The following is an 11,229-nucleotide window of genomic DNA, read 5'->3' as shown; positions in this document are numbered from 1 at the left end:
TATTATTATTATTATTAATTAGATTTGTATGCCGCCCCTCTCCGTAGACTCGGGGCGGCTTACAGCAATGATAAAAACAATATATAATAACAAATCTAATAGTTAGAATTTAAAATAACAATAATACATTTAAAAAGTTTAAAAAAGAAGAAACCCCAATATATAAAAACATACATACAGTCATATCATACACAAAAAACTACATAGGCAGGGGGAGATGTTTCAGTTTCCCCACGCTGGATGGCAGAGGTGGGTTTTAAGGAGTTTATGAAATGCAAGGAGGGTGGGGGCAGTTCTAATCTCTGGAGGGAGCTGATTCCAGAGGGTCGGAGCCGCCACAGAGAAGGCTCTTCCCCTGGGTCCCGCCAAACAACATTGTTTAGTTGACGGGACCCGGAGGAGACCAACTCTGTGGGACCTAACCGGTCACTGGGATTCGTGCGGCAGAAGGCGGTCTCGTAGATACCCTGGTCCGGTGCCATGAAGGGCTTTATAGGTGATGACCAACACTTTGAATTGTGACCGGAAACTGATCGGCAACCAATGCAGACTGCGGAGTGTTGGAGTAACATGGGCATATTTGGGAAAGCCCATGATTGCTCTCGCAGCTGCATTCTGCACGATCTGAAGTTTCCGAACACTCTTCAAAGGTAGCCCCATGTAGAGAGCGTTACAGTAGTCGAGCCTCGAGGTGATGAGGGCATGAGTGACTGTTGCACAGTGTTGGATACGATTTAGCAACTGAACGACAACATACACAAGAATCTAGTCAACTAACAGTACTCAATACACACTGGATAAAAGAGTTAATGGAATCCAAGATGGGCTGGCAACATAAGGATTCCAGACTGATTCCCCTCTTGACTCTACCACCACTCCAGCATAGGTGGAAATTCCTTTAATTTTCCTCATTACACTGTTCAGTGATTTTTGACTAAGCAAAGGGTTTTTCAAAGCCTTCAGCCAAGGTGATGTTTCAGGGCAAAACTCAGTTTAAGCCATGCCAGCAGCATTTCCCACTATAATAAAGGGTTAGTCCACAAGGAAAGCAGAAACCATTCAAGCATTGGGCAATGTGACAAATGGCTTGGTTTTTTAAGGCATTTAATCCCTTTGTGAATCATATGAATGGGTACATCACAACAAAGTTGTACATGGGCATCCTTTGCTGTATGGCCAAGTCTCTTCTCTCTCACCTGCCATTTTACTACAAGATGTTCATACAGTGGTACCTCTATTTACAAACTTGATTTGTTCCATGACCAGGTTCTTAGGTAGAAAAGTTTGTAAGAAGAAGCAATTTTTCCGATAGGAATCAATGTAAAAGCAAATAATGTGTGTGATTGGGGAAACCATAGGGAGGGTGGAGGCCCTGTTTCCTCCCGGGAGATTCCTAGAGAGGCCACACAGAGGCTTCTCCCTGCCTTTTCCGGCCCTCTTTCCTCCCAGGAGATTCCTAGAGAGGCCCCATGGAGGCTTCTCCCTGCCTTTTCCAGTTACAGTTTCAGAGGCGTTGTAAGTAGAAAATAGTTCTTGAGAAGAGGCAAAATAAAATATTGAACACCCAGTTCTTATCTAGAAAAGTTTGTAAGTAGGGGCGTTCTTAGGTAGAGGTACCACTATATCTTGCTTCCTTTTGGCAGCTCCAAATTAGCTTTCCAGAAATTCAGTGCAGCATAGGGAGAAATGAATATTATGGTAACAACCGCTCAAGCAATTTCCAAAGAGGTGATGGCCTGTGACAGTTAAGAATGTTGCTTCATCTTTAATCGTAGTGACTTTTCCTCCCACCTTTTTTCCTGACTGACACTTTCTGCAGCTCATAGTAAGAGACAATTATTTGTTGACATTCCACACATTTTTGCTCCGAGGAGCTCAAGTTCCCAACATCTCCCTGTTTTTAATGAATACCGAAGAGAAATGTTTACTCATTCTTTGTGCACATAGATTTTTATTGGAAGAGATCAAATGTTAAATTGAGGTTTAAATGTGACTTCTTTATAATATATCAGTCTGGGCTTGATTCAAACAGATGTAATTAAAGCAATATAGCCATTATTATTCCTCTAAGCAAGCATTCAGAGGAGTGCATGGTTCATGAGGTTAGGACCCTGGGCTGACAATTGGCCGGCTTGTGTTTGAGATCCAGTTGCTGCTGCAGGATAGAGTGAGTTCTCATCACATGCTCCAGCTTCTACCAACCAAGCAGTTATAAATAGGTACCACTTCAGTGTGTAACTTAATGGGTGCAGCATGGAAGGAGCCCACAACTGGGCATCCCTCATGCAACGGTGGTGTCACGGTCTAATTCTTTCAACCCAGAAGCACTTTGATGCTCCAGACATGACTGTAGTAGTAGTACCAAGCAATCAAGGATTCTTGCACCAGAGCTCTTTCTTTCTTTCTTTCTTTCTTTCTTTCTTTCTTTCTTTCTTTCTATCTTCCTTTCTTTTTATTTCTTTCTTTCTCTTTCTTTCTTTCTCTCTTTCTTTCCTTCCTTCTTTCTCTCTTCTTTCTTTTTTTCTTTTTTTCTTTCTTTCTTTTTCCTTCCTTCCTTCCCTCTTCTTTCTTTTTCTTTTTTCTTTCTTTTTCTTTCTTTCTCTTTCTTTCTTTCTTTCTACCACCAAGAGCTTTTATTACTGGATATGGCAAAGTTTGACTTCAAAGATGTGATTTTAACTTATTGCTTTCCCGCACTTCTCAACTTGAGCACTGGATGGATCTATGCCACAATCTATGGCATCTTTCACATTGCCACAGGCCTGTGTCGCCATCCATTGTCGCGGCATCCATGCCCATGTTTCTCTGAATCATTCTCAATGAAGTTACTTCTTACTTCATTGCTTGACTTTTTTTTTTTAATTTTAAGAATAAGGCCATTGTGAATAAGCTGGTCTCTCAAGAACAGTGCTGCTGTGGCAAGCACTATTTAAAGATATCTCACATCTTACAATTGAAGTTATTTCAGAATTCCAACTAAAATGAAACACGGCTACTTGGAAATTATTTTTAGATGTATTTACTACTGAAGTGACAAAGCAATAAGATTCAAGGGATTTTCCTATGGCCATTTCTTCCAAAGTAGTTTTCAAGGAAGAAACTCTTGTTTAAGTCAACTTTATCAAGAAGGAGGTGCTAGTTCCAGACAGCCCGGTTGCTAACAACTCTGTTCTGGAGAAAGGCAATGCCTCCTTGTCCTGGTCTTCTTTTTTTGCCTTACCTCCACAAGCCTGTCCCAGAAACATGAATCTCAAGGTAGTTCAAGAGAGAGCTGACCTACTCTCAGAACATTCATTCATTCATTCATTCATTCATTCATTTATTTATTTGATTTGTATGCCGCCCCTCTCCAAAGACTTGGGGCGGCTAACAACAATAAAAAAGACTATGTAAACAAATCTAATATTAAAAATAATCTTTAAAAAAACAATTTAAAGAACCAATCGTACATAAAAACATACCATGTATAAATTCTATAAGCCTAGGGGGGAAGGGAAAAATTTCAATTCCCCCATGCCTGATGACAAAGGTGGGTTTTAAGGAGCTTGCGAAAGGCAAGGAGGGTGGGGGCAACTCTGATATCTGGGGGGAGTTGGTTCCAGAGAGTCGGGGCCGCCACAGAGAAGGCTCTTCCCCTGGGTCCCGCCAGACGACATTATTTAGTCGACGGGATCTGGAGAAGGCCAACTCTGTGGGACCTAACTGGTCGCTGGGATTCGTGCGACAGAAGGCGGTCCCGGAGATATTCTGATCCGATGCCATGAAGGGCTTTATAGGTCATAACCAACACTTTGAATTGTGACCGGAAACCGATCGGGAACCAATGCAGACTGCGGAGTGTTGGAGTAACATGGGCATATTTAGGAAAGCCCATGATAGCTCTCGCAGCTGCATTCTGCACGATCTGAAGTTTCCAAACACTTTTCAAAGGTAGCCCCATGTAGAGAGCATTACAGTAGTCGAGCCTCGAAGTGATGAGGGCATGAGTGACTGTGAGCAGTGACTCCCGGTCCAGATAGGGCCGCAACTGGTGTACCAGGCGAACCTGGGCAAACATCCCCCTCACCACAGCTGAAAGATGGTTCTCTAATGTAAGCTGTGGATCGAGGAGGACGCCCAAGTTGCGGACCCTCTCTGAGGGGGTCAGTGATTCACCCCCCCCCCAGGGTAATGGACGGACAGATGGAGTTGTCCTTGGGAGGCAGAACCCACAACCACTCCGTCTTATCCGGGTTTAGTTTGAGTCTGTTGACACCCATCCAGACCCCAGCAGCCTCCAGACACCGGCACATCACTTCCACTGCTTCACTGACTGGACATGGGCGAGATGTCTAATAAAGCTCAGGAATGTGTGGTTTATCATTAATAGCATGAATGAAATGAAAATAGGACTGGAAATGGAAACTGAAACAGGTCTACTGCTCAGCAGCTCACCTCAGGCAATGCCTTGATTGCAGTCGTCCCTACAGTGGTTCTCAACCTTTCTAATGCCATAACCCCTTAATACAGTTCCTCAGGTTGTGGTAACCCCCAACCATAAGTCTAGCGCCAATTCTCCCAACAGAGCTTTAAGATGATTGGCAGGAAGGTCAGAGGGACACCCCTATTGTAAACGTCTGATTGGTCGGATAATAAGAATATGTTCCAAGGTGCCAGAATAGAAGCTTTAGTTCCTAACACCATGGGAAATTTGTCTTTTCCCATGGTCTTAGGTGACCCCTGTGAAACAGTTGTTCGACCCCCCCCGAAGGGCCCCAACCCCCAGGTTGAGAATTACTGCATAACTATACCTCTCCAACAGGTAACAGCTTGAGATGTTTTGGCTTGGGGGGGGGGGCAGAGCGGGAATGTAAAGTCTGACTTTCCTTATCTCACCTTATTGAGTTGATTAGTCTTCAAGAGCAAAAATAAATCATTCAAACACTTGTCTCAAAGGTGCTTTGGCAAAAGACAATAGGACTTTCTAGTTTTTGGCTTCTCATCCAAGAAGCTTCTTCAGCTCTGATGAGAAGCAAAATGTCTTCAAAGAAAAACCAAAAAAGTCCAGTTGCTTCTTGAAAAAGCACTTTTGGGACAACCATGACCTGGTTGACTGAGACTCTCCATAGACATTCAAATACTTCATACTCGTTATATATAATTTATGTCATTAAACGTTAGTTTATACTGGTGGAAAAGTCTTCGGAGAGGGGCGGCATACAAATCCAAATAATAAATAAATAAAATAAATAAATTCAGGTTTTTGACATATTGATTATTCATAAACATGTTTAAAAGTTTGTAAAATAAAACAAATATTTTTAATTAATATGTGCAATGAATGTATTTCTGACTCTTTCAAATTGCCTATAGTTTTCTGGCTCATGTGAAGGAAAACGATGAGCTATAAGGAAAGAATTAAGGAATAACAGGTACATTTGCATATGATAAAACTAACACACTGTATAATCGATAGCAGGTGATCAAATACAGACAAGGACAATTTTTGCACAGGCCTAGAACAACTGGCATTACACTACATTACACGATTTACATCACATACTTTATCCTACAGTAATAGGATAAATATCTTTTTTTTAAAAAAATGTCATTACTCTAGTCATATCGATTGAGTTTTTACAGGAGTGGATTCCCAAAAAATTACTGCCACTCCGTGGGCATGGCTTATGTTGTTGGTGTGGCTTGATGGCTCTGTGGGCATGGCTTTGTGGTCATGTGATTGGTTTGGCGGTCATATGACTGGGTGGGGTTGTTGAATGATCATGTCACTGGGTGGTCATGTGACTGGGTGGACATGGCCAACTTGATGTCACTCACATCAAGAGTTAGGATTAAGGTGCCTGGCCTCTCCTTGTCTCAAAGATCTCAACGAGATATAATTTCCCTGTCTATTTACTACTATTGAATATTCAAAATATGCTGTTTAATCCTATGTATATATGCCACATGTGTGCACTCCCCCCAGAGGTTTGCATTGCCCTCACCTTTCTGGTCTTTCAAAAGGCTTTAAAAACATATCTTTGCCAGCAAGCCTGGGGCCGTTGAGCGTTGACATTCTGCTCCAGCTGATGGTATGATTGGGATTGGGATGAGTCTGGATGAATGGGTTTGATGTTTGGGATTTTTAGACTTGGGTTTTTGTTGTGGTTAGCTCTGGCCCAGCTCCTGCCCCAAGGACTGTGGATGTGGGGGAGACATCCACATGCCGCAGGCCTCTTTTGCTCCCAGTGGAATCTGATGATGAAGGCTCCTCTGACCAAGAAGACATGAGTGATAGGGAGGAGGAGAGTGGGGCAGACAGCTCAGAAGGAGATCAATTATCTTGGATTCGGAACAAGAGTTAATGATACAGCCACGCATGCGGAGAGCGATGCATAGGCAGCAACAACTGAGAGATTATTATCAAAGAAAATGAGGCCACCTGTGGTTGGGTGGGGCTGTGGTAATTAGTGAGGCTGCTATAAAGAGCAGCCTGTGGGTTTGGCCATTGTGGAGGATTATCTGATCATTGTGTTTCGTGCCTGCCTTGCTGACTTTGGCCTTTTGTGTGCTGATTTTTCCCCGCTTTGAAACTAAAGCAGAGCAAAGGGTGTTTCACTTTATGAAAGAAGAAGGACTGTGAATTGCCTCACAGCTGCAAGCTAAGTATCTCAGAACTGATAAGGGACTTGTACCAATTACCAGTTCGTTTGGAGACGAGTGGTCTTTGCTATACAAAAAGAGGGCTTGGTTTAAGTGAATTTTCGTTATAAAGAACATTGTTTTGAATTTTCAAACGTGTGTGTGTCTGAAATTTGTATCTGAATTTTCGGGAGGATTCTGCCAGAGAGCTCGACAGAACAGGTTTTACAGCTGGGTTATAATTTATACCTGCATTTGTGTTGATTTTATCCTGTAAGCCGCCCTGAGTCCCTCGGAGAAGCTCCAAATAAGAGAGCTGCACTTTGAGGAACTAGACTACAAGCTGATAGAAATCAATTAATTTAGAAGCATGCTAGCATAACGCTTGTCTTTATTTGATTGCAATGAAATAAGCACTAGGAACTAGGAATCTATTCTTGAAATGTTGGCAAATATCTCTACTCAGATTTTTGAAGATAGACGTGCATTCCTTACACAATAGGAACATGTTCAAATGTACTTTTATGCCTTTAATTAGATATCTTATTAATATTTAAAAATGCAATATAGTATGTGAGGCCAAGTTGATGACATTCTTTTTAAAATTATATTTCTGCTATTATTCTGGTTAAAAATACATGATGTAAACAATGCAATAAGTACAATTGTACTTCATGCTAGCATAATGTTAATGTAATTCTTGTTGCTTTGTTGCCCTCTGCTGGTTTTGAGATGTATTCATTTGTATGCACTAATTACATAAATATATATAAATACTAAGTGAATTTGTATCATGTCATTGTGTGAGCTTATATTTTGGCTAGGTCACCCAGTTACATTAAGCATTGTGTGATTTAGTGCTGGGAATACTTTGTTGCATTGCATTAAGCTATTGTGGTTTGTAAACCATGGTTTATGATTTAGTGTTGCTTGTGAATTCCGAAAGAGATGGGAAAAGAGACATAGTTATTAATTAGCCATCAAGAAGATTGATTGATTTTTTTCCCCCTAAATACATTCCAACTACTGTCTGATGCGTAAATATCTAGTATTTCTTCACAGATAGTTTCAAGCAGTGCCAATCAAAAGTTATTGTGCAGGTCTTTTACTTTTTCTCTCCTCAACTGACATTTTTGTTAAAAAAGAAAAATAGAGGAGTTTCAGAAAAGCATTACATACAGCTGTGTGATTGTAGCACAACATTTATTCTAATGGGGCATGAGAAATGCTTGCTATTCTATTACAAATCATACAGGGATCTGTCAGTAAATCCCAGTGCACCTTCAGCCTAAAAATGATTGTGCTTATGATAATAATACAGCCCAGGAACATTTGTAACTCTGCCTTGTTTTGGGGTGTCTTTGGGACATTTTGAGCATCTGTGGGGTGAATGCCAGACTGGTCAATTTGGAAACCCAGTAAATCTACTTTGGTTACCCCAATTTACCTTTGTCCCAGTTGACTTTGATGCCCCTTTGCACAGCCTGATCATAAGTTGTGCCTCCAATTCCCACGAGACGAGGACATCATCAAAGTAGGGAACTATTCTGGGGATGATATGTAGTAATTATTCCATCATGCTCTGGAACAGTCCTGGGGCAACATTTACCCCAAATTGCAGGCGGTTACATTTAAAGGCCCCTCTCTGTGTGACTATTGTCTGGGCTTCTGTGGTGGCTACCTCCACTGGCAACTGTTGGTATGCTTGGGTCAAATCTAACTTGGCCAAAAACCCAACCCTTTCTTAGAAAGTGCAATAGGTGTTGTATTATGGGCATAAGGTAAACATTTGGCTGCAGTGCTTTGTTAAGGGTGCCCTTCTAGTCTGCGCACACACAAATCAAGTCATCCAGCTTCATCGGGGTAACAATGGGGGTCTCCCATGTAGCATGATCAACTGGCTCTAAGGCCTTTTGGGCAGTTCATCCACTTTTGGCTGGAGAGCAAATGGGACTATACGGGGCTTTAATCTAATGCGGGTGAGACTGGGGTCGAGGTTAAACTATCTGGGATTGCCTTATATTTACCTAGACTGCTGTCAAACATGTCTTGCTTGTCCAGCAAGCACATCTGCCAGTAGTTTGTCTAGTTCAGTGATGGCGAAATTTTTTTTCTTTCAGTGCCGAAAGAGTGTGGGTGTGCACTATCATGCATGCGCGAGTGCCCATACCCATAATTGAATGCCTGAAGAGGGCGAAAACAGCTTCCCCCACCCCCTGGAGGCCTTCTGAAGGCAAGAAATGGCCTGTGTCCCAACTTCTGGTGGGCCCAGTAGGCTTGTGTTTTGCCCTCCACAGGATCCAAAGGCTTCCCTGGAGCTGGGGGAGGGTAAAAATGCCCTCCCCAACCCCCTGGAGGCTCTCTGGAAGCCAAAAATGCCCTCCCAGATCCTCTGAGCAAGCCAAAAATCAGCTGGTCAGCATGCGCATGAACATTGGAGCTGATCTAGGGAAACAGCTCGCATGCCAGCAGATATGGCTCCACGTGCCACCTGTGGCACCCATGCCATAGGTTCGCCATCACTGGTGTAGTTTGTCTCTCTTGATTTGATGCAAGCTGGTGATTCCAATGCCGAGAAGCTTGAGCCATTCTCTCCCAGCAGGGTCATTCTCTTCCTCTCGATAATAGTCAAGAGCAGCTTGCCTCTAAAATATTTGAATCTGATGGCCACTTCTGCTCGTCCTAGCACTCAAATCAGGTTGCCTTTGAAGTCATTGAGATGAATGGGCTGTGTTTTTAGCTGGTGTCTCATGAAGTTCAGCAGGACTTACTTCAGGGTTTCCCAGGACATGATGGTGAATATGGAACCAGTATCTAGCTCCATCTGACATGGGGTTCCTTCTATGGCCACAGTGATGGGAAATTTCTCTCCTTGCCAGGCATCAGAGTGACCCACAGTGGTGTTGTAAATCCCCCAGTTGTCCTGGTATTGGTATTCATCCCTGTGCCTACCTCTATCACCTCCTGAATGGTTCTGCCCTTGTCTTCCCTGCCCGTGGGTGATTTGGTTTGATACTAGGCTGGCTGATATGGGGTCGGTTGGGTGATTCTGAAGGCTTCCATGATCTGCCCTCTATTCTGGCAACAGCGGCAAATGCATCTTTGAATTTGCAAAGTGCCTTGGCATGGCCCTCTAGGCAACCCAAGCATTAGTTTTGTCTGTTCTCACAGTCTCTGGGGCTTATCCCTTTTTCTGTTTGAACACAGTATACCCTTTTGTCCTCTTCTGACTAATCTTCATATTCGGGGACTTCAGTCATTCAATCAGGCTCCCTGTCTGTGCAATGGACCATGCCAGTTTTCCAGAAGTCTGTAGCTCAGTTGTCTGAGGATTTAACGGCTCAAACTTCTTCCATGACATATTTGAACATTGCCCCTTTCTGATCAGTAGATTCTTTTGAAGATTGAGATCTGTCATTCAAAGGATCTTTCATTGTTTCCTCCGGGTTTATGAATTCACATTTGGTTGAAATCTCCCGGAGTTCGGCAACAAAGTCATTGATGGATTCACCATCGCGCTGCCAGTGATGGTGATAAAATTCATTTCTGCTGACCATCGGAGTTGCTGCAGGAGCATAGTGTTCCTTCAGGGTTGTCTGAAGCATTGTCCAGGAAATGGACTTAATGTCAGTGGGTGACACCAGAATCTGAGCCATTTAATAAATTTTAATCCCACAGTAGGTTGGGAAGAGAGCCCTCTTCCTGTTGTCTGGCAGATCCTGGAAGTTGTTGGCTTCCAGAAACATGTGAAACTGGCTCATATAATTTGTCCATTGTTCTGTCTTTGGGTCAAAGATTATTGGAGCAGGAGAGATTTGAGTAGCTATCCTCATGTTTCACTGGAGCAGGTCTGTGCTTGCTTCTAAGATGGCCATAGATGCCAGGAGGTGTCTTTGTCCTGTTGTCCTTCTTCAACCACCTTTGTTGCCAGTGTTAGATTCACGCAGGAATGAAGGAGCAAGACACAGGAACAGTTCGGCACCTTTATTTCTCCAAAGCTGAGTGCAATACGAACTGCTGGCAGACTGCAGGGAAGCTACTTTTAAGGGTTTCCCTGTAGCCTGCTGGCCGCTGACAGCAGTTCATTTCTCCCGCCGCTAGATTAGCCAATCAGTGGCGTCCATGCAAATCAGTACTCCATATGGCAGTACATAACTCTTCCTGCTATAAATATTTATTATTGCATTATCAACAGCAATAATAATAACAACAACAATTACAACAACAACAGATTCATTTATATATACAGTGGTACCTCGTCTTACAAACGCCTCGTCATACAAACTTTTCAAGATACAAACCCGGGGTTTAAGATTTTTTTACCTCTTCCTACAAACTATTTTCACCTTACAAACCCACCACCGCCGCTGGGATGCCCCGCCTCCGGACTTCCGTTGCCAATGAAGCACCCGTTTTTGCACTGCTGGGATTCCCCTGAGGCTCCCCTCCATGGGAAAATCCACCTCCGGACTTCCGCGTTTTTGTGATGCTGCAGGGGAGTCCCAGCAGGGGAATCCAGCAGCGCAAAAACGGGTACTTCGCTGGCAATGGAAGTCCGGAGGTGGGGTTTCCCAGCGAGGAGATCCTCAGTGAAATCACAGCATCACA

The sequence above is a fragment of the Erythrolamprus reginae genome, chromosome 3, assembly GCF_031021105.1.
Source record: "Erythrolamprus reginae isolate rEryReg1 chromosome 3, rEryReg1.hap1, whole genome shotgun sequence".
NCBI lineage: Eukaryota > Metazoa > Chordata > Lepidosauria > Squamata > Dipsadidae > Erythrolamprus > Erythrolamprus reginae.
Note: the sequence above shows the minus strand (reverse complement) of the source record.